We start from the raw sequence: 23,483 nt of genomic DNA, 5'->3' as shown, positions 1-23,483 counted from the left end.
CACATACTACACATATATATACATATACATATGCTATACATATACATGTATACATATGCTATACATATATACATGTATATACATACATATACCATACATGTATACATACATATACTATACATATACATATATATATATACATATACATACACTATGTGTGTATATATATGTGTGTATATATATATACACATATAAATATATACACATACATATATATACATTAGGAGTAGGACCTGCCCAGGAGAGAGAGCATATACCATTTGTCTTTCTGAGCCAGAGGTTGCCACATTTACTGTAACATTTCCCAATTCCAGCCATGTTCCTGTAAATGTCCCAAGTGTGTAAGGAGTGGGTACGGATACTGTAACACAGCTTTGGAGAAGATGAGGAAGGAGAACTCCAGAGCAAAAGGCACTAGAAAAACCTGGCGAGAGGAACTAAAGGGCATACAGGACAAAGAGTGTTCGAGGTTTCCCCAGTCATCCTCTGACCAACAGAATTGCCCACTGCAGTGAACAGCCTGTGATACAGGAGGGCCAGCTCCCACTTTTGACAAGACTTGTCAGTAGCAGAAGCCATGTCACTCTACCTCTTAGAAAAATAGCTTCCCTCAGAGAACTCCCTGAGTCAGCACAGCCCTGAGAGAGGATGTCTCTGAGAAGGTAATAAGGAAAACAGAATCTTCCACACAACAAAGGACGAAATCAGTCATCTCTTCATTCCCTAGGTAGAGAGAGCACCGTGTGTTCACTGTTTTCATGGTTTCAGAGGGAGACATCAAAACAGCCTGGTATTTTGATGCCATGTGTATGCAATCAGCAAGAGGTAACACATCCCAAAAGAATGGATGCTGTCTCCTGGGAAACGGAATCATGCGTGGTGTCCTGCAGAGAAGCCAGAGTTCACCTGCCCGATAAAGGGTACCAAGTCCTTGGCTTCCTTTATCAATCTCTTTTCTTATCAATGCATTAAATGAATTTAAAAATTAATTTTATTTTTTTTTTAGACAAGATCTTACATAGCCCAAGTTGACCTCAAATTCACTATATAGCCAAAGGATCATGACCTTGAATTTCTGATCTTCCGGCCTCTACCTCCCAAATGCTGGCGAAAACAACACACCTGGTTTTATACAGTGCTTGGAACTGAAAGGACGCAGGGTTTCGTGCATGCTAGGCAGGTGTTCTACCAACTATGCTACATCTCCAGGCTTATCAATCACTTTTCTTAAAACCATTCCACTTGAGGTCTCAAAACAAGAATATACCGTGATGAGGTGGACTGACTGGTCATCTATAAAATGTTCACAAAGGACTGATTCAGTGGGCACACTGGGGCCACTGGGTGACAACCACAGATACAAAGAAGACTTTATAGCTGCCCCTAAGGACTTTTTAACACATATTAGAAAGCCAAGAGCCAGCCAAGTTCTTCTCAGATATATAATGCCACTAAGACCAGTCAAATGGTACCTGCTTATCCGTCTCATTTATGTCAGGGCCAGGCTAGATGCTACAAGAACCAAAAAGCTTCCAGGCCCAGATTCTCCCTTAAAACCGTTCCCAAGCCAGTTAGGCAAATGGGGTTGACACACAGGGAACAATTACTAAGCAGTGAGGAATAAAACACTCCAGTAGCAGAAGATTTGGGGGGAGAGATGCTTTACCACTTCGCCAAGCCAAAGGTGAAGCAGAGCATGGAAAGAATTGGGGAGGGGAAGAGCCACTCAGGAGCCATTGTCACCACCATGATCACAATGTGAGCAGGGGCCACCAAGAACAGGAGGACACACAAGGACAGTTAGCATCAGAAGCAGTGGAGAACAGAGACAGATTGAGAGACAAAGGAGTGTGGCCAGAGAGTGGTGGAAAAGCAGGTGTAACTCATCCTTCTCCCACTTTGAAATGAGGGCTTTATTCTCTCTGTTCCTTTTTCATTACATCCAATTAGAACAATTAGGGTGGACAATGTGTTATTCTGATATTGTAAAGTAATTAATACAGTAAAGTAAGTTAACACTCACTATCTCACCTAATTGCCTTTTGTTGTGTGTGTGTATGTGTGTGTGTATGTGTGTATCTGTATGTGTGTGTATGTGTGTGTGTGTATATGTCTGTGTTGTGTGTGTATATGTGTGTGTGTGTGCATCTGTATGTGTGTGTATGTGTGTATATATGTCTGTGTTGTGTGTGTATATGTCTGTGTTGTGTGTGTATGTGTGTGTGTATGTGTGTGTATGTGTGAGTATGTGTGTGTGTATGTGCTGTGTTGTGTGTGTGTGTGTGTATGTCTGTGTGTTTGTGTGTGTGTGTGTGTGTGTATGTGTGTGTATATGTGTGTGTATGTCTGTGGTGTGTGTGTGTGTGTGTGTGTGTGTGTGTGTGTGTGTGTGTGTGTATGTGTGTGTGTGGTGCAATGAGTTCTTAGCTCTGAGATGATCAGAACGACTTTCGAGGGAACACAGTTTACTTGGCTTTCATATCCTGACTCGCAGTCCACTGAGGAACACCAAGTCAGGATGATGTGGTGCGGACTAAAGGTAGATCTTCCCACCTCGAAAAATCTGGATTACAGGTCTTTTTCCTCCCCAAAGATCTGTATTAAAAGTGCTCTTCCTCGCAGGTGTGCCCAGCCACTTGAGTTTTAGTTAATTCTAGATGTAGTCAAGTTGACACCAAGAACAGCCATTGCAACATCTAAGTGCCCTCTCCTGTTTCACTTTCTCTCTTTTCCTCATCCTAACTGGCGAGATATGGATCACTCTGTGCTTGCTTACTGGTGACTCTTTCACCATCCTTAAATTACTTGTCCTAATTACAGGCTGGAATGGTCCTCAAGATGTCTCATACCGCCTCATCATCATAGAACACAAGCCATGACTGCTCCCATCACAGGCCTGAGAGGCACCCACTGATATTCACCTGACTTCTGGACAGACTTGACCTGAGGTGGAAATTCCTGGCTGTGCCACGTAATGTTTTGTTGAAACCGACCTGTGAGAGGACACGTGATGTTTGGAGATAGTATAAGTAGGACCTAACAGACAGTGACAGCGTGCTTGTGTAGCTAGCCGTGCAATGTTTTATTGGTCTCTCATCTTTGCTGATCTTCACGTTGTTGAGAGAGGCACAGCAGAGAACTTCTCCTGACATTCCAGCTGGCTTTAGCCCCTCCCCCGACTCATGCTGATTCAGCGGAGGCCTGGATGTTTCTGCTGGATCAAGCTGTGGCTGCTGATCCATATTTGGTGACACTTCTTAAACTGGATTGTTGGTATCTTGAGAGCACTGAACTGGATGGCTGGTATCCTGGGGAGATTGAAGTCCCCCAAAGAAGTAATTCTAAACAGGTCTACATCCCCATTGTCCAATTTACCATCTCCCTACCTATGGATAGTGGGCTAGAAGGGGGGTTAAAGCATTTGAGAGCCCTTATTAAGTGGTTTTTGAAACATGGAAGCCTACATTGACCTACTGAGGTGGTAGCCTCAAGCGCAGTCTCCTGGAGGGTTAAACAACAGATCTCAACAGCAGGTAAGTCAGAGTCCCAGGAGAAGACTTTGACTGACTACTGGGAGGTAGAAAAGAGACAAGAACCCATGATATATGTCCTCTTCAACCCTCTCTAAGAGAGCTATCCACTCTCTGGAGCACCTACCCAGTGACAGTCACCCACCCAGGCAGGAATCTCTGGATCACCTACTATAGGACAGTCGCCCACCCAGGCAGGCTCTCTGGAGCATCTCCTACAGGGCAGAGTTACCCACTCCATGTAGGCTCTCTGGAGCACCTTCTATAGGACTGTGGGGCAATGGGCTATGCACAGACAGGCTGGTCTCCAGTCCAGTTGAGGTCATGAACCCTGGTAGGACCCAGTGGTGATAATTTTCAGCTACATGGGACAGAAGACATTCCCTCATGTCTCCTGGAACCCTGGCTCCTGTTGAAGTTACCGCCCCCACAGCCCCAACAGGAGAAGCATGTGGCTAGCAGTCACATACACAAAGTCCCAAGCTTCTGACCCTCAGGCTACATTCCTCCCAGTTACCTAGCAACAGCAAAATAACAACCCCACTATAAGAGGGGCTGCTTGGCCCCACCTCAATCTCTCCCTCTTACTCTCTCTCTCTCTCTTATTCTCTAAGCTTTACTTCTCTCTAAGACTTCACCTTTCTTACTCTCTAACTCTCTTTCTCTCTTTCCCTTCCCCCTTCTCTCCTCTTGGCCATGGCTAGTCTCTCTCTCTTTCTACCTTTTCTCTTCCCCCCTGACTTTCTACAATAAAGCTCTAAAACCAATGACTGTCTCTGTTCATCAAGGCCCGCTGTGCTTGGATAATGGAATAGGCTTTCTTCTAATGAGCCGCTTCTAACCTCCTGTCAGAAGGCCTTCCTGTGCTCCAGCCATGGACTGGACTAAAGATTCTTGCCTATATGGGAACCTCTCTCCCTCTGCCCTCTTTCTGCATCCTTGGGGCCCCTATTCTGTTCTCAGCTCCTCTGCCGTATCCAACGTTGGATGCCAGAGACTGAGAACCTGGTACTGGGAGCTGCCCCTTGTCCAACCTCTGCCATGTGAGGTCAGTGGCTTCACACAGCCAGATAGATGCCCACCCAGGTGGTGTGGAAAGCGTCCGGCAGTCCTCCTGTGTCCACCCACCCAGAGCACAGGAACTCTAGTTTGACGCAGGCTCTCTCCCACCCCCCCTCTTCCCCTACACCCACAGCCCCACATAGAACAGTCACCCACCCAGGCAGGAATCTCTGGAGCAGCCCTTGGGTTTTGAAAAGCTGGCACCAGTCAGTGCACTTGCCTTGCGTTCCTCTCCTTCCTCACCCCACTTCCCACTCTCCCTTCCCCATGGCTGCCTGAGATTGTGCCCTCAGGTATTCATACATACAGTTTTACCTCAGGCTCCATTTTCATGGCATACAGCCGACACACTTCAGAATCATGACCTATCTTCCTTTGCCTTCATTTCTACTTTCAACCCTGTGAGCAGCACTTATTTCCTTCTGCCTTGTGCTTGTGTTGGGGCTACTTCTGATGGGTCCGCCCACACCAACTGCTGTGCACTGGTAAGCACTCAGTAATGCTTTAATTTAATGGACCTGGGTGTGTCCCATTATATTCAAATCAATAAATAGAAAACAAATCATTCTAATGATCAAAATGTATTTGACCCATCAGGTTCCATGACATAGAGATAGATAGATAGATAGATAGATAGATAGATAGATAGATAGACAGACAGACAGACAGACAGACAGATAGATAGCACCACCAAAGCTCAACTCGGATTTTTCCCTTTCCCATGAATATTAATACAAAGTAGATATTTTCACTCTGCCATATCTCAGAGCAAATAGAAATCTGAATACTTATAATTCCTGAGGGAATACAAAAGACAAAGGGAAGCAGTAGCTGGTAGGGTACCCAGGAGTGTGGCCTGCAGTTTCAAAGCCTAAACAAAATAGAGGAGTTACCACCTACTGGTCACCGTCACAACAAACTCCTCTGTGAACAGTTTACTTCCAGGCCTTTCTAGACACATCATATTGTCATAAATCACGGTGACACTACTGAATCTGCTTAGACTCACAATCCATCAGCACAATGATAACAGAAGGGAGCATGCTGCAAAAGCCAATGCATTATTGATGCCCTCTGTAATGAATGCCCATTCAGTAATTACAGTCCCTCCTACTGAAAACGCAGGAGCAAGTGTGTGACGGGAATGAAAATGCTCTTCTCTGCAGAAATCAGTCCAAGCATCTTCTGATCTGAATGCACTGTGACCGTGCTGTTGGGGACACTCACCTAATGTTATTAGAAGCGCTGTCACCGTGACATACTGTGGTTTTCTGATTATTCTTACTCTTTCCCTGTGATCTACATCTTAGACCTCCACCACCAAGTCATGGCCATTGATAATCTCAATTGTCAGGTTGATAAGACTGGCCTCTGGGTGTGCCTGTTCGAGATTATCTTAGTAGATTGAGGGGTAAATACCTGACCACTGTGGGTGTCAATCCGAGACCTTGTAACCACAGAAAGAGGAAAATGAACTGAGCACATGCCGCCATTGTCCTCGGCTTCCTGACTAGTGCAGTCTTCTTCGCCTGCTGCTGTGCCTTCTCTGCTTGCTGGCACGTGTTCCCACTATCATGCACCGTTTCCCTCTGGAACTGTGAGTGGAGAGCAATGCTCTCTCCCTTAAGATGTTTTTTCCAGGGTATTTTATCACAGCAACAAGAACATAACTAATACAACTTCCCAGGTGCTGCCCACATCCCTGCATGGAGGGGGGAGGGGCATAGAGAGAGCCACAGCAGAAGAAAAACTGTTGGGCAAGAGCCAAGTTGCTTATCTAACTGGGAGCAGCCCCACCCCCACCCTGCCCCAAATGCCCACAAGACCCTCCACTACATGTGGTCAATTCTATGCATGATATATATACATATATGTACATATATGCATACACACACACAGAATATATATATATATATATATATATATATATATATATATATATATACATATGCATATACATATATATACATAAAGTTCTAGAAAGATCTTCCCACCTGTAAGGTATCTTCATTCTGTGTGGTTTGACCCTGCCTGACCACCCAAGGGGAGTCACATATACAAGTAAAATAGAAAAAAGGGAGGGGGCATATATGCACGGATGACTCCTACCTATTTGTCCTTAAAGTGCTTGTACAGTGGATATATTTGTTAACATATTTGCATTTCTTACTTTATCTCGTTACACAAGTTTTGTAGCGGATCTGCGCTGCCTGAGTCCACACCAATTTATTCTGACAAGAGAAGCTGCTGGAACACGCTATTAGTAATGGAAAAATTGTATCTGGCCTGCAGAGGGATAATCAGGTTTTAAGAGTTAAAAAGATGAAAGAGTCCCACATCAGGACCCAGGACAACAAGAGCTCTGGTTCCCAAGGACTGTTCAGTCTCTGTCACAGGCTTCAGTGTCTTGTGTCCCTAAAACCAGTCAAGATAATACTTCATACTTTTTTTTTGTTTTGGTTGCCTTTTCCAGCTTTGAAATAAAATGCTATTTGCACTTTAAAAAAAAAAAAATCTAAGCCCTGCAGAAGAGTAACGTGTCTACAATTGATGAGCTGCAGTTACGCTTTGGGCAGTGATGCGCATGCAAGCTCCCAGGATGACAGACTGGAGAGATCTTGTAAATTAAATTGCTACTGGACAAGGGGATGTGTTCTGTGATCTGTAGTTGAGAAAAGTCAGAAACAGAGAGGAGGGAAAGCAAGGAAAACCTCTTGCTACAATGTATACAGCCAAAGGGAGCACGCTCAGTCTACGAGTAGAAAATGTCTTAGGCTCAAATGAAAAACAGGAACGTAAATGGTCGTCAGCCATTCCAGCCTTTCCAGACATGGCTTTGCACACGCATCAAACAGCAAGGCTGGAAGCAAAGTGGAGCGCAGGACGAGTGGTGACAGCCAGACTTCATTTCCCTGACTGGGTTTACTGTAGGGAAACAGGAGAAAACTTGTGACAACGTGCTAATGCCTGTCTCAATCAGACGAACATTCGATTTCCTCTTCAGAGGCTATACTGTCACAGAAGCCAGTTCTGATACCGGCCACACAGGCAAAGACAGCATCAAGCATCTCGGGTCTAAAGAGTCTGCTCTCCAGTAGTCCTGGGGAGGGCTTCATTCAGCCTGACGTCAGAGGGAACACCAGGCTCTCCTGTGGGATCAGCCACAGCCCTCGCCACACTGTGAGATGCTTATAAACCAAGAAGCACCCACCCACAAGCTCTGTTGTCTAGAGTTTTGTTGGGAATGTCTCTGCATAGGTATGATTATTAAACCTTCAGACAAACGAACTCCATCCCCACCACACTCAGAAGTCAAGCCATTCAAATGTCTGTCCCACTTTTTCTCAGCCTGTGTGTCATGACCCCTTTGGGAATCACGTATCAGATATCCAGCCTATCACATACTTACATTTGAATTCCTAACAGTAGCAAAATTACAGTTACGAAGCAGCAATGAGAATAATTCTTTGGTTGGGGGTCATCACAGCATGAAGAACTGTATTAAAGGGTCACAGCACTAAGACAGTTGAGAGCCCTGAGCTAGCCCTTTCCTTACCTACCTGGGGCTACCTAGCACCCACACTGAGTTGCCTCATTAGCTCAACAGAAACATTCCTGCCCTTTGGGATTAGGGTGAATTTTGAGGCTCTGTGCAGGGATTGAGAACAAAAGTTAGGTATGTACTTTATTATAATGTGTACTGGTTCTTCCTCAAGCTGACTTAATCGTTCTGAAAATGTCATCCACCTGACCTTTGCAACATCTTCCACCTTCCAAGAATGAAAAGCTGCTGCATCTGTAATGGCAAGAGGGGAGGGACAGGTGAGTCATTGCCCCTGGGTTCTGTCATCCCCTCTAATGACAATCAAGTGAGGACAGGCCTAGAAATGATACCCTGAGTTCATTCCCCCAGTCATGTGGTTCTGACAGTTTTAATGAGACGCTTTCTCTTTGTTAGTAACTATAAAAACAATTATAGTTCGCTTTGTTGCTGGCCATCATCACAAGTACCTTGGATGTACTCAGTCTTCAAGGCCGAGCAGTCCTTTAAATGCTGACCCATATCTTTTTTACAACACTTAGATGATTCCAATTTCCTTCTTAATAAAACAGCACTACACTGAAAGATGAGGACAAACCCAATGTTTGAAAACCATGACACAAAGAACATGGTAGACTCACAGGTATGATATGATACAATATGGCTATAAAAGCATTAGCAACTGTGTTTTTGGAGCATTGTCTTCACTAAGCAAGAACCATATTGAGTCTTATTTTATGCTCAGTGTAGAAGATCTCATGTGTCTACAAGCTTGGACCCCAATCAAGAAGCTTTTATTCCTATCAAAAATATAAGTTTAAATATGGAGAGTGTTCCCCAATACTATATAACAAGAAAGAACCTAGAAGGAAAAAATAAATCAGTTATCCAAAATATAGAACATTTAAGCTGGAATAAGACCCAAGACCAAACCATCTGTGCATGAAAGAGACCAGACCTGTTAACTTAATGCCTCTGTCCTTGCCCAAGCAAAAGCTTCCACTTCCTGACGTGTAAACTGTGAAGACCATAATAGTCTGGAGCACACATTGGAAAAATGTATGTGAAAATGTTCCACAAGGTTTCCAGGTGCATATGATGACATCTTGAACATATTCCCTCTTGTGTGTCCACACAGCAAGAATCACCTGTCATCATTTTACCCGTGGCCTGCTTTCCTCTGGCATATCACATCTCCAATCTGGATCATGATGAAAAGGGGGATCCAATTTAGACAAATCTTCCCCCATTTTATAGATGTGAAACACATAGCAATTAGCCTGTGGCTCTCCAGGAATCTCACATTCAAGTATCATAGTCCTCACATCAGAACAGCTCATCCCTGCCACTGAGATTCAGAGCAGCAGCCAAGGATGCCCAGCGTGACCAGGCTGACCTCCCCTTCTAGACTCCAGAGAACATGGTCACAGGTGAAGACACTCTAGTGTGGACCAGTTCCAAGACATTTCATGAGGCCATCGATCAGCCCTGCAGAGCTCTTGGCAGGTCCCTGGCATTGTAAAACTACACACACTTTCAATGCAAGACAGCATATTCACAAAGGAGCAGACTCATTGCAAAGTGCTGGTTTCTGGTCCATACCACTACACTTTCTGACTCCAATCTGTAAATAACAATCAACCCCTCGGGACAGAGTTTACTTATCAGAAAAATGAAGGTAACTGATGTCTGACCTGACCATCCATCTCTGACACTGTCGGGAGAATCGAACAAGACCACTCACATAACAATGCTGTAAACTCTGAAAAATGGCATAAAGCGTTGGTTGGTCAATCCATGATCCTTCACAGACTAGACCACCTCATTACCATATTCATTTCAATGACACAGACCTAGGCCATCTCATTACCATACTCATTTCAATGAGATGAATAGGATGATTGGAGCTTTGTGAAGTGTGGGCTCCCAGAACTTCCTTTTCTGTAAATGAGATTGCAGTGGTGATCTCAGAATAAACTCATCATTGAAAAGGACTAAGTTCCAGAATTTTCTCCTGCTCCAAGGCTCAGACAGTGACAACCAGGTGTGGTGCTGCTGCATGTCTGCCATCCCAGTACTCAGGAGGCTATAGTAGGAGGAGTTTAAGGCCAATCTGGGATATAAAATGAGTTCAATGCTTGGGGTATGTAGGGAGACCCAGTCTTAACAACAACAACAATAGGTGTGTGTATGCATGTGTGTGTTATCATAAATATGTGATGTGTATGTATGTATATATATATATATATATATATATATATATATATGTATAGAGAGAGAAATTGCTATCATATATGATATATATCATATATGTGTATGAATATATATATATATATATATATATATATATAAAACAAATGTAATTTCATGTCCTGCTTGGTAAAGAATTATGTCTGTGTGGACGGCTAATATGTTCTGTCACATGTTTGTGTATCTCCTTTGATCAAGCTTAATTTTTGGTTAAACAGTTTCATCATTAGAACCATTAGCTTTAGAAATAGCTATAATGGTGCGTGCCTAGAATCTCAGATGCTAGGTGGCTGAGGTATGTGGGATAGTGTTTTCAAGGCCATCTTGGGCTATACAGTGAAGACACCCCACCTGTTTCCTGAGCCCAGCTCCCAGACTTGATATCTTGCAATTTTAAATATAATTTATAAAACCACAGTTTTATTCCTAAAGTTCATAAAGAAGACGAGCATCCATGGGCATGTCTGTGTCTGGCTTAGAAAGTGCTCGTAAGTGGTTGGAATTTTGTAATTCTTATTTATATTATTCTTATTTACTCTTTAAAATTTTCAGACATTTTACAATCTATCCACTGTTAGCACTCTCTAGCTCCCTCTAGAGCACCCACCTGCCTTCCTCCCAGCTTCATGCTCTGTTTATTGTTATTAATAACGCCCTGAGTACAGGGGCCCCTTGCCCATATGCACATGGGTATGCAGCCACCTACCGGGCTATGGGCAGCCTGCTGTCTGACACATTCTCACAGGAAAGTGCCTCTCGCTCCCTCAGCAGCCATCAAGTGCCAATAGCTCCTCTCCTGGAGCCTTCAGGGCCCCTCTTTCTACCCATGCTAGAATTTTTGACTAAAAATAATAACACCCAGAGGTTAACACAGCTCTCTCCTCTAATACAAGGAAGATTTGTGGGACGAGATACCAGGTAGCCTTCATCATTCAAACCCTTAGGGCCCAAGATGGAGCTGAGGGGCAGAGAATGTCACAGTGGTGAAGCCGGTGGCCAAATGCACGTCTGTCCCCTGCAGGGGCAGCGGGTCCAAGCTGTAAGCAGATGTCAAAATGGAGTTGGCATCCTGAGGCTCTGGCTAGCCTAGGGATTTAACAGTTTTTTTTTAAACCAGTAGATCTACTCTTTAATATGGAATTAAAAGGTAGAGTGTACTCCTGGAGAGCCCCTGCCCACCCCCTGCCTGTCTGCAAGCCTTTCTCATGCAGCCTGAGTGTTCACCTATCTGTCTTCAGGGGCTCCAAGGAAAACCAAGTCATGTTTTTCTCAGGTGATTTTCCTAGTGCTTCCTGAATTGACTAAATGTTAAAAATTCAAGACCAAAATCAAGCAAACTTCTTTTCCAGGTAGGGTCTGTACTTCCTGGTTCTAAAATCTCCTAGCCAGTTCCCATCCACCGCCTCCATTTGGCCTTTGTATTATCCAAGGCTCCTAAAGTATGTCTGTTCGTTTGAGACAGGATCTTATGAAGTCCCAGCGTGCCCTTGAACTGGGGATCCTCCTGCCTCCTCCTGCTACATTGCTGAGGTTACAGGTGCTGAGGATGCATCCAGGGGCTGTGTCCATACTAGGCAAGCACCCTTACAAAAAAGCCGCAACCCAAGCCTCCCTCCCCAAAGCTTTCCTAACAAAGCCTGGTGGCTGATTTATATCTGTTTATTTGTTGAATCATCAAAACGGGGGTTACACATATTTTGTGTATTTCTTAGAAGCTCTGAAACAGTCAAGTCTGTATGTCAGTATGCATGGGGCCCTGCACCCCAGAGGAAGATGAAGGTCCCTGGTGTCTCCTCAGAATAGATGCACAATCAAGCTAAAAGTCCTAAGGAGCCCACTGGGACATGAGGGGTGGCTCACAGCAGGCAGGCAACGAGTGCACCCCTCAATACTTTAACCACAGCAGCTCTTATAAGAGAGATCTTCTTCTCAGCACATCACAGTCCTCACACCAGGCACTCCATTGTCACCCCGTCTCTGAACTGGTCCTCAGATACAGAGCTGGAGACATCTCTAAGCTCTACTCTCTCCCTCTGGAAAGTAGGTCCCAGCAGCACTTGCGAAACGGCCCCAGGATTGGGTTATTTCTCTAGATCAGTCTGAGAGAAATCCTACAGTACCAGAAAGGAAGCCACGCCTGGTTCTTTGTCACCTTTCCAGGGCTAAGACCCCCATCGGCACAAAGGCACACACCAGCTCACAGCGGTGCGTCTTCCACACTGTCTGCAGCACTGTAGAGGTCTCATTTGCATTTTTAATTATTTTAAAGCGATCATTTATTAAGAGAGCAGCATAAACGTGCCTGCATAGCCCTTGCAAGTACTGCCTCTATTATGCAGACTCACTGCCCAGGGAATTCATCACACTAGCTGAACGACCATGTATAGCGTATCTGTTAGATATTGTGCCAAGGACCCTTACGACCCTCACCTTTGACCCTAGAGTTTTCCATTTCTCTTCTACCAATGCTGAAGTAGAGGCTCAAAACAGCCGGGGTGCAAATTCAAGGTCATGCTGATCACCTGCAGGGTGACAGAGCCAGGATGTTGGCTCAGGGCCGTCTTGGTCCAAAGCCTGGCTTCTTCACACTGCGCCACTTCCAGCCCCAGCCATAGTGTGAATGCAGTAAGGAAGGGAACACAGATTTCAAGTTCAACATGTCAGCTAGCTAAATCTCCTTGGAAATAACTCATAGCTCAGAGCTTTTGGTGAAAATAGAGCTTGCTCCTTTTATGACATTTTCCCCCCGGCAGACATTTTGGCTCTCTTCTGAGAGTGCCTTTCTCTTTTCTTAATCCACACCTAGCCCATGGGCATCCCACACATTAATAACTGGTACCTCACCAAGACAGGAGTCAAAATGCTCCCAGCTTTGTTGTTCATCGTCCACCCTTTGCTCTCCCCTACACGGGTTACTCAGTTTAGCTCCTTAGTTGCTAGTTCCATACTTAACAATGAATACAGACAGAAGTTAACAATGAATACAGACAAAAGTTAAATCGCCTGCTGTGTGAAGAATGCAGAATGTTTCTGAGAAGATTCCTCTCCTACCAGACACAAGTTTCAAAGTCTCTTGTTCCCATGAAGATGGAAACTGAGTTGATATTTAAAAGTTTTTAATTAAAATAATAAAACAGCCAGGCAGTGGTGGCCCACGCCTTTAATCCCAGCACTTGGGAGGCAGAGGCAGGCGGATTTCTGAGTTTGAGGCCAGCCTGGTCTACAGAGTGAGTTCCAGGACAGCCAGGGCTACACAGAGAAACCCTGCCTTGAAAAACTAATAACTTGTTGTAAGTGACTGCTCACTTGATTAGCAAGCCCCAGGCTTTGTCTTCAGATTAGCTGGCAGTCTATAAGCTTCATAAAACATGGCTCTCTGACCCTCTACATAGAACAACCCTGCCCTCTGTCCCCAGCCCTCCTCCTGCTCTTTTCCCTCCCCGGCTCACCCTCAGAAGCATGCCAGCCATCACATCTCCAGACCTGACCACGCTCCTCTGAACTGAGACTCTTCTATGGATCCCAAAGTGTCAAAGTAACCCCACCAGAGTTCCTGAGGCCTCCTTCCTCACCTTGCTTCCCACTCCCCATCTTGACCAAATCTTAGTAGACACGGCAGGTCTAGGAAGACAAGCACTTGGATAACAGTCCCCACAACACCCAGAGCTTGAAATCCACGGGTCTCCCTGACACTGACCAAAGTTACCCATCTCTACAGCCAAACTCAAGGTTGCCATTCCCCAGAAATCTCGAACTCTGATATTCCATTCCACAGTCCTCTTCTATGGTCTTCTTTATTTCCTTATTCCTGCTACATCTGATCCCTGACCTCACAGAGATCAGTGCTTTCCTTGGCTCCTCCGTGCTCCACCCCTTTCCTTGGCTCCTCCATTCTGCGCCAATTAAGAAACAACAGCGCTTCTCCTTGACTTACCAACCTACCTTGCCCCATCCAGGTGGGCTGTCTTGTCTAGTGTTCTTTCCCTGCTAACCTCAACAACTGTTGCCTGACTTTTCTATCATATGTCTCATGGAAATTCCAACCCTTGTCCACTGCTGCGATCCCCCATCTCCATCACAACACCCACCCCACCCATACTCTTGGCAGCTCACAGAATCAGCTCCTCTTCTTGTTCCTCAGCTACTCATAGCCAGCATCTGTCATCACCCCTCTCACCCCCACCAAGTCCCCAGCAACCACACCAAGGGTACCCATCCAAGTCCTACCACCCTTAGAATCTTGACACCTCCTCCATCAATGAAACTGGGGTTCCAGAGTGAGCCTCGTCTTTTCTACAGCTAACTACACTTAGATGTAGTGTGATAGTCTGCTAGGGCTGCCATAACAGAATGGCATAGGCTGTGTGGCTTAAATAACAGACATGTTTTCTCACAGTCCCAAAGACTAGAAAGCCAAAGATCAAGGTTCTAGCAGGGTTCAGGGTCTGTGAAGGCCTGATTATTGGCTTGAAGATGGCCATCTGCCTGCTCACCGTGTCCTCCCACAGCCTTTCTTCAGTGTGTGTTCACAGAGAGGGATGGTGGTGGGCAGGCTGTCTGATTCACTTTCTATAAGGACACACAATAATATAACTGGGTAAGATCCCATCCTGATGACGTCATTCAGTGTGCATTCTTTCCTTGTGTCCATCATACACTGGGCTTCAGGCTGCCATGTGTAAATGCTGGGAGCGGTATATACCCATCTACAACATGTAGCTACTGTAACTTTAGGTTTTTTTCTCTCTAAACTCATAGTCCTGGGATTATTTTTTTTCCTTATTAGTACTCGGCTTTCTACCTCAGACCTCGTTCCACTTCTTAGCGTCCATCTCTTCCAGACCTCTGGTCTCTTTCCCTCTGTAAAGGGCATAAAGGAAATACGGGACAGCCTGCCAGACCTCAAAAAATTTTAAATCTGCTTAGAGAGACAAACCGAAGGGACACTGAACAAAATATTAAAGCAGCTGCTTCAGAGCCTAATGTACCCTCATGAATCTTCCACCCAATCCTAAAGACCCAGCGCTGGGCTCTTCCACACAACTGCAAGGTCATCTGACACTTCTGTCCCAGGCAGTTGTCCAACTAAATGGACCAAGAAGGAGAGTTGTCTGGCCTTACATTAAAAACTCTGCAGAGAGAAATTCCAACACGTTTCCCTCACAGATTGGCAGAGGACCTGCCCTTAGGAGCACTCAGAAGGGATGTGTTTTGAGGTCACACCAACCCTTTCAATTTTCTCCTATTCCTTAAAATGCCTCATTCAGAAAGACCACAAGGCAATCAACTAAAATTACTTCCTGGAAATGAATAATGTGAAACTCTGGGAAAGTATAGTTATCCCCAGGACTGCCAGGTTCCAATAATTCAATTTCTTCCTAAAGGAATTGATGGCCCCTGAGTGACATTCTAAAAAAGATGGCTGGCATTAAGCTGGTAGATAAGGGAAGTCTGAACGTCTGGGGGATACACACACACACACACACACACACACACACACACACACACACACAAACACTATTGTCTTCACCAGATCTCTAGAATTTTTCTCCTCCTCTTCATTTTCATTTCTCCCGAGAGATATAACTGAAGCTTTCAGATTCGCCTAGTCTGTGTCATGGAAGCTATCCAGCCCTGTCTCAGTGACTGACAGAAGCTGTGAACAAATCCTTGAGCCCTAGAGAGTCAATCAAACTGCTTTCAGGAATCACCAAGCCGATGTTCTTAATGTGGCTCTTGCCTGTGACATCTCAGACACTGGAGCCCAAGAAAAAGGACCAAGCATGAAGATAGCCATATTCCCAAGAAAACCCTGAAATAGCCATTAGCCGAGCTCCTGCTGTTAAATATTTCCCTCTGATGGAGACCAACTTCATGTCCAAAATACATAGTTCCAAGATTTTCCACGGCTAGAATGGAATTTCCTCTTAGAAAGATTTAGTCACTAAAATGCTTGAAGAAGACTTGAAGAAAACAGTGTGCGGTAAAGGAGGGAACGGGGTTAAGCATCGCTTTTAAAATGTCGACCTGCCTCCACCCCTGATGACGCAACATCAAGCCAGCCCAAGACCACAAAGAGGAAATGAGAAATGGGAGCGCAATGCAGCTGGCCTGAAGAGATGATATGGATATTTAGGACAGTGTTCCTATCGTGTACTCAGAAAAGGAACTGCACGTTTAATTAAAAACACCAATTCCAGACCAGCCAGAGCTACCTAGTGATACCCTGTCTCAAAACAAATGAAATCTAGTAAACAAAACCAAGGATCCTCGTTCATTCATTTTAAAGCATTAGCTCAAGGGACACCATGGCACGGAAGACAAGAGCACTACATCAACTAAAGCTTCACATTCCAATACAGAAGCAGCCAAGGGACCAGAGAGGTTAAGTGACTCTTCTAAGATCTACAGCTTTTAGGTAGACCAAACTCCAACCTCAGTCCTCTAATTCCAAAATAGAATTTATTTTCTAGAAAAGGATACTAATAGGTTGTATTTATCATAACCTGTCTCTCTTCTGAATCTCAAAAGCCCATGCTTCTCTTTGACAAACTCAGAATCATATTTGCAATGTCCCTGCAGGCGTCAGAGGCTCGGTTGCTCGGGTCTCTCTCTGTACTGAACACATGCCTGTGGAATTATTTGTGTGCATGACTATAGAGAAAGAGCAAATCTCAAAGAAACTGCTAGGGTAACAAGTAGAGTTTGACCATTTTGTTGATAGCTTAATATTTAATTAGGAATGTGCGTTTTGTTCTAGCTAATGACTATATTGGTTAGTTTTTAGGGGGGAAAATGGCTGTTTTATAGGCCATGCGAGTCAGATTACATTTCTGAAAAGGAGTTTCAAACAAAACACTTTTGCGATCAAAATAGGTAATCAGGGGCACTTCGGAGATGCTCCGGGTGTAAAGTGTCTAATGCACAATCAGGAAGATTCAAGTGAGGTCCCCAGTGCCTACAGATAAAGCCAAACTTGACAGTGTGCATCTACAGCTCCAGCACTAGGTGGGTGAGAAAGAGAGCAGGCTGATCTCTGAAGGCCAGTAGCCAGTCATCTCAGCCAAATTGGTGTGCTCTGAATTCAGCGAGAGACCATACCCCTTAAAAAAAACTGTTTCAAAACAGAGGCTGAAGACCCCTCCCCCGTGTCAACCTCAGTCTTCACACTCATGTGCATACCACACATACACACAAATAAATAGGTTTATTTGATTATTAATGTTTACATGTGGTTTTTTTTATGTTCCTACTAAAAATTATGGAGTCAGGGCTGGGGATGTAGCTCAGTTGGCATAGCACTGGCCTAGCATGCACTGTCCCCTCAGTTTGAGCCCAGTGCCCCATAAACCAAGTGTGGGGATAGCACTTAGAAGGTGAAGGTCGAAGGACCAGAAGTTCAAGGACACTGGATGTGGCAAGATCCCTGCCATTTGTTGTGTGCAGTAACTTGGGGTCGTCTGCTGCTCTGTGCCTTTCTTCAGACAAGGGAGACAGATGAGACAGAACAGTTTGCACAACAAATATGATTGTATGTTGTGTAGGACAGCCACTAGGGGAAAGTGCTATCAGGACCACCTGGAGTCCAGTGCGCCATGTCTTCCAATCTCCCTCTGGAAGCATCACCGAGGCCTTTTAAATCCCTGTGGTGTCTACACTGATGGTGTGATGATACTTGATGGGGTTATTATTTATAATTCCCTCATTAGCCCATCACGATACCATCCCACATTGATTTCCCCAACCAAGGTCTGAACTTTGCTATCATGCAGGTCCATACTGTGTTTAAGGGAATAAAAGTGTCATAAAATGGGCTCAGTCAAAGCATCCTTCTTATTTGTTCTTGAACTGTCAATCAGAGGCTTTCACAGTTGCCTCTAAACTCTGTGGTTGTGAAATCTGAGCCTGTGAAAGATCCTGACAGAATGTAAAAGGTCACAGAAGCCCTGAAATGGGCAAAATAGGTTTCATCGTTAGTATAAGTAGCTTCACTGATTTAGAAAAATAGAGGTGCACAATGCTCTGACCACTCCTTGAACCTGTGTGTCTGCCAATGTTCTGACAGTTCCTTGAACCCAGGTATGTGCCCACTGCTGCACCTCACTGCCAGGTGTTTGTGATATTGGTTGCTGGGATAGAGTCAGAAAATCTCCCCAGCAACTACAGTTGGGTCCAATCCAGAGTTACTGCACCTTCATTAGACTCTTCCTTGTTTCCCTCCCATACCCATTTCTTGAGAAATCAATCATTTTAGAATAGACATTGTTTAAATCTGGAAATCCCCTACTCCCTCCTTCTCCTTTCCCCCTTGAGGACCTATAAAAACTGGGACCCCTCTCCCCTCGGGTTCAACTCCTCTACCCCCACATGGGATACAAGTCGTCCCCAGAGCTCCTGCTTTCCCTCACATAAAGCCTCATGTGGTTTGCATCAAGTTTGGTCTCTCGTGAGTTCTTGGGGGGTCCGCTTTTATCCCAAGACTTGAGTGAGGGTCTCCCTTTGGAGGTCTTTCACCTGTAGGTGCTATCCAAGTCCTTCATGATATTCTCTGGGGATGGTGTCATCCCTGTATGGATGAGGGCTGTGGTACAGCTCCAAGTATTAGGGCTGTCTTAGTGAGGGTTTTACTGCTGTGAGCAGACACCATGACCAAGGCAACTCTTATAAGGACAACATCTAATTGGGGTTGGCTGACAGGGTCAGAGGTTCACTCCATTATCATCAAGGCAGGAACATGGCAGCATCCAGGCAGGCATGTTACAGGAGGAGCTGAGAGTTCTACATTTTCATCTGAAGGCTGCTTATAGAATAATGACTTCCAGGCAGCTAAGATGAAGGTCTCATAGCCTATACCCACAGTGACACACCTACCCCGACAAGGCCATACCTTCTAATCGTACCACTCCCTGGGCTGAGCATATACAAGCATCACAAGGGCCTTGTTTAGTAGTCTATATTTTGATCAGACCCACCCCCAACTTCCCTCTTCCACTTCCTCCAGCCACTCAGCAGCATGTCCCCATCTCCTCCAGGCCTTTCTTGTAACCACTGAATCCAATTTGACTGATCTTGCTGGTTTGACCTTATCCCTGTCTTGTGCAGGTAACCAGAACCCTTAAGATGTCCAGAACATAGCATTTTATAGGAGGATAAGGAGGACTCAGCCTCCAGCTCTACACTCTTCTATTCCCTTCCTCCACTCTAGCCTCTAATCCCTGATGGAAGGGGATGTTGATAAAGATGTCCCACTGAGGGCTGAGTGATATAATATGATATGGTATGATGATATGACATATACACATACACACATATACATATATACATATATATACACGTGTACACACATATACATATGTACATATATACATACATATATATGCATACACACATATACACATATACATATATATGATCAATAGTCATTTTTTTCTCAGCATCTTGACCAATTGTGAGTCTCTACATTTCCTGTGGCCAGGTCAGGAACAGAACTATCTTTTCCTACCCTCTTACCTATGATCCTTCACAGCACTCTTATCTTTTACTGTACCTCCCTTGATTTGCACCTAAAAGACTTCCCCAAAGTTTGTCATAATGGTGTTTTTATTGTTCTTTCCCTAGGAGGTTGTGTTAATCCCTTTGAACTACTATAACAAAATATTCAAGCACTAAACGGCATGTGAACAAGATCAGAGCCAGGATGAAGGTCAAGAATAAAGTGCTTGTCCAGCAGTACAAATAAAGTTTAAAAAAGGAAAGAGAACTCTGCTTTCGCACTTCGGCAAGGTGGACTAGTAAGATCTAGGCACCAGTGACTCTGGAGTCTGCTGAAGATGCTCATAGCCCATACCCACAGTGACACACCTACTCCAACAAGCTGTGCTGTGTCTTCCCGTGGTGAAACAGACAAAGGAGCCCCCTCTGTTTTCTTTCTTAAGGGCACTAATACCGTTTGCAAGGTACCCTCCTTCATGATGCACTCACCTCCCTAAATCTCCTTCTCTTAGGATGACAAGCATGGAATTTGAGAGTCAAGAAATGAATTTGAGAGAGATCCAAACATCTATCACAGGGAATTCGTTTCCATTGAAAGTGACTTTTCTAGAGTTAGCCTCACAAGAGACTCCCCACTTCGTGCAAGCAGTAAGATCCATAGGACACTCCCCACAAAGGAAACAATTTAAATACAAGGATGACAATGCATAACTAGAAACACAGACCCGCACAATAAATCGCTCACTAGATCGGGGTCCCTCTCCAGCTGTTGATTGGTGTTTGTCTTTATACTTCCTGCCATGCTCTGGTTTCAAGTGAGTGCCATTGCTCACAGAAAGCTTTGTATACGTTCTCATAGGCTCCCAGACACCCGTCTGCTTATCTCTTCAACCACACTACACTTGCTTTTTTCCTTATCTCCATCATGGTCTTCAAAGCAAAGTGCTGCTCTGTGGCTGTCCTACTTCCAAATGTGGGCCTAGGACAGCATTGCTAACCTTTGACCATGGGAAGCTGGCCTGTGCATTGTTAGGAAAACAGAACAAAGTTTGAGCATCTGAGAGGAGGGCAGGGAGCCACACCTATGTTAGAGATGCTGATTGACCGATTAGAACTTGTAGATTGTAGACCATGTTACATTGTGTCATGTAACTCATGTTACAATGTTACAGCTCCAGAGACAAATTTTCCTGTTCTGCTTCAGTTCTCTCAATATCTACTCATTGCCTATCTATACATTTGACCTAACATCCTTGTGACTGCCAGGTATAAACCTTTGGAATGCAGTAACTTAACAGACCACTAGATTCCATTAATCCCCAAATTAATAACATTGTTAGATAACTCCTGAGATCTATAACAGAAATTCCTCCACTGCAACCTGACTCCCTGCTATTTCCAACAACATTTGCAAAATGTCTTGACCTTTGACCTCCCCTTCATTCTATAACTATAAAACTCTTTCCTTGCTGCGTGAAAATTGAGGTGAGCCGAATCTGTGTTCCTGGGTCATGGCCACTTCTGATTGGTTTAAGAATAAAGTCTACTCCTCCTGGGCTGTGACCTGTGTTTTGCGTCTACAGTTTTGCAGCGGCATCAGTAGGGGCTGACAACAACCCCTTCCCGTTGCAACAAGCAGACATCACCAGTTGAGGACATAACTCGGTGGCAGAGCATGCAAGAAGCTCTGGGTTCAATCCCCCAGCATCTCAAAAGGGGATGAAAAGAAAAGAAGCCAACGAGACCAGCATGCTACGGGATACAGTGTTCTCTGTCTCACCCCATGTGAGGCACCCTCAGGCACCCCTTGACCCAGGTAGCATCTGTTTACCTTCTCTTTCCCAGCACCCTCACAAGTCTGTGGCAATGCCTTGGCTATCTTCTACTGACCACTACACACTCTCTCTGTGTGCTGCCCCATTAAATAGCATCCCACTGCAGGGCTACTGGGTCCTGCACACAGCACTCTATTTCCCCGCGCTCGCCACAGTGCCAAAGACTCTGGTTTGCTTCCCACTCATTGCAAAATAAAATCTAAATTGTAGTCATGATGTAGCATTTGTCAGGTATTTTGTTACTGAAAGATGAAAACATAAATGATGAATGAACCAACAAATGAAACTATAAGTTAAGCTACATAGTATCCAATATGCCCATAATTGCACTGATTACTTTTATATTGAAAGTACTGTGAATATGCAATACAAAGAATAACAGTTTCCAAAAAGCTTCCTCCCATGATGTGCATTTCCCATGACAACTTTAATGAACCTCATTCATCCATCTGTCATGATAAAGGGACTCATGTAAGATGTTTCTGTCTTTGAGAATCATTTTTAAGAATGTCAACTAACATTTTTTCATGAATAGAAAAAAATAGCTCAATATTGGATAGCTATTGACAGAATACCAGCTATGTAGTCTTTTCTGTGTATAGACTAGCTTTAGCATAAACTGGGCCACTTTTGAACAGCATCATGGGGAAAGATCATAAAGTCCTTTCTCCCAGAAGAGGCAGTGCACCCAATGGGATGCTTATTTGAAGGCTGGCTGTTAACACAAGGAACTGGGATCCATTCTAACTAAAGACCCTTTTGGGTTTCACAGTTCTTATTTCCATTTCACGTGACCACCAGTGACCCAATGGTCTAGGAGTGCCAGGGTGCTCAGCCACACAACTTGTACATCTGACTCCTGACCCTGCTGCAAGTGCAGCCCCTCCGTGTGCGAATATGCATACAATTCAGGACATGTCATTTGGGTGGGGACAGTCTCCCAAGACCAGATGATTTACCCAGGCTTTCTGTTCAGCCTCAGCCCTGGCCCCACATTGACGGAGTGACCTCACAGAAGCTGGGCAGGTTCATTCTGGTTCAGTCCTCAGTGGCCATTTTGAAACTACATAAGGAGAGCAGATGGAGCCGTAGCCTCAAATGAATATTCATAAAAGGAAATCAATTACCCACCTTCTGTGCCACCTGCCCTCTCAACCCGACTTAGCCCGCAGCTGTGAGAGACAAGGGGACTCGCACGCACGTCACCTCGAAGGCATTCACAGAGGCCAACAGCCCAGTGCCAAACCTGGAGTTTTGGCATACCTGACCTGAAAAGATGGAACATTTTGTTGGGTTTGACCTTTAAAAACAAGAACCAATGCCATAGCAAAGTGGCACATGGCATGAAAACTGTAAGATCTTCCAAGCCATGCTGGCTGGGCCTCAGAGCCCTGGGCTGACCCTTTTTAACTCCTTCTCTCAGTTCTGATGACCCCGCTCTGAGCTCACCTCACCTCACCAACAGGGCGAGGATACCCCCAGGCTGTGCTGGGCTGATATACCAAATCTGAACCGCTCGCAAACCAGGAATGAGCAAGCATTGCTTCCTCCTGCCTGTGAGAGTTCTGATATGCAAGGATGATATTTCATGACTCTCTAAAATGGATCCCTGGGTGAAGGCTCGCGCTGCTAAGCCTGACGACCTGAGTTGGATCCTTGGAACTGATGTAATGGAAGGAGAGAACTGACTCCTGAAGTCATGACCTCCCTCTGACCTCCACATGTGCACTGTGACTCGCACGCGTTCACACAGATAGACATACACACACACAC

The sequence above is a fragment of the Mus musculus genome, chromosome 1, assembly GCF_000001635.26.
Source record: "Mus musculus strain C57BL/6J chromosome 1, GRCm38.p6 C57BL/6J".
In the NCBI taxonomy this organism is placed as follows: domain Eukaryota; kingdom Metazoa; phylum Chordata; class Mammalia; order Rodentia; family Muridae; genus Mus; species Mus musculus.
Note: the sequence above shows the minus strand (reverse complement) of the source record.